Consider the following 1,846-nt stretch of genomic DNA (forward strand, 5'->3'; position numbering starts at 1 on the left):
TTCTTTCTTTTTCAAATTTGTTTTGCTTTGTTTTTGAGCCAGTGTCTTGCTGTGTACTTCAGTATGGCCATGACCTCACTTTGTAGCCCAGGCTGGCCTCAGACTCATGTATCAGCCATATTAATTTTTGCATAGTATGAGTCACTGATGTGTATTACCTTCTAATTTGCTATTACTTTTCCTATGAGAGTGTTCATTTATGGTGTGGTTTATCAACTTGTGGGATACTCTGAGCTTTGGTGTTTCTCAGCATCTCTGAGTCAGTATGTGCTGCTTCATATCAGGGACCACTGGTGAAGAGCATTATTTCTAGAAGGGCTTTCTTATTTTCTGTGAAGTTTTTTCCAGTTTTGTTTTGGTCCAGTTTGGTTTGTTTGGCTTTCTGTTTTTTTTTTTTTTTTTTTTTTTCCTGATGCCATGTAACTGGTATGCTTTTATTGCAAATCCATGTCTTCATTGCCATGTAGCAAAATGATGTACTTTTGTACATTGACTGCATATTGAACAAACTTGGTTACCAGGCTTTCTTGTTGGTTCTTTGGGATCTCCTACCCAATGACATATCTGTTGCCAAAAACAACTTTATTTCTTGCTTGTCATTCTAATCAATACTTTTGCATTAATTTCATGTCATTCTGCATCTATTGTTAATGATCTTAGGAATTGTGTTCTTTAGCTTGTTGAGGTCATGGATTACATTAAATACCTTTCCCAATACTTCCATAGTTTTTACTTGGTCCTACTTTGTAGTTATATGTTGTTAGGTAGGAGTTAGCATTGTTTGTGAAAGATTTGTGTGTCTGTGTTCAGAAGAGGGCTTAATCTACCATATTTTAGCTTGTGTGACCTCTATTTAGTTTTGGTATTATTATAGTTTTGCTTCATAGCATGAAGCTTTAACTTTCCTGAAAGACACTGCAGACAACTGGTGTGATTTCTTTCATATTTAGCCAGACTAAATCATTCCATTCTTGTGGTCCTGCCCATTTTTGTTTTGGGTAATTATTTCTTATTGTTTTAATGTCTTTAATACATACACCAGTTTGTACGGTCTCAGCTGTTGCAACTTTAAGTAGATAGTTTCTTGTCACAAATTGGTGCATTTCATCTAGTTTGTTAAATTTATGGGCATAAAATTCTTCATAACATTTATTTCTTATCTTTTTAATGTCCATGCGAGTAGTGTCTAAAGTCAGGCTTTCATTTCTACAATGGTAGTAACTATAATTTCCATGTTGTATAATGGATCATAGTTTGTGTGTTCTCTGCTCCTTTACTTTTTTTGCCCGAGTTTTTATCAATTTTGTTGATCTTTTAAGAGAACTGGGATTTAGTTTCAGTAATGTCCTCTTGGTTTCTTCTCTGTATTACCAATGTCTTTACTAACCCTTGTTTCTTTCCCCTCAATTTGGCATTGTCTTACTCTTCTTTGGGTTTTCAGAAGTGGAGAATTAGTTCATTGCATTTAGATCCTTTTCTTCTTCTCACACTGATGCGTTAGATTAGGATTCATCCATGTACTGCCTTTCCTGCATCCCACAAATTTGGTTAAGATGATGCATTTTATTTTATGTGCTTTTAAATATTTAATTTCTTTAGAGGCTTATTTTTAGCTTGTATTGTGTAGATGTTTGTGGGTTAACCTTTGGATGCATGGAGCTTTCCATATGTTCTATTTAAATTCTAACACAGCAGCAGAGGGTTTCATATGTTGTTCTTCCTTCCCATTTGTTAAAGTATGCTTTGTAACTTAGGATATAGTATTTATGAGTATTCCATATGATTTTAAAATGAATGTGTGTGCTGTGTGGTGGAGGATTAACAACATAGACTAATAATTTCCCTT

The sequence above is a fragment of the Octodon degus genome, unplaced genomic scaffold (assembly GCF_000260255.1).
Source record: "Octodon degus isolate 3935 unplaced genomic scaffold, OctDeg1.0 scaffold00328, whole genome shotgun sequence".
Classification (NCBI taxonomy): Eukaryota; Metazoa; Chordata; class Mammalia; order Rodentia; family Octodontidae; genus Octodon; species Octodon degus.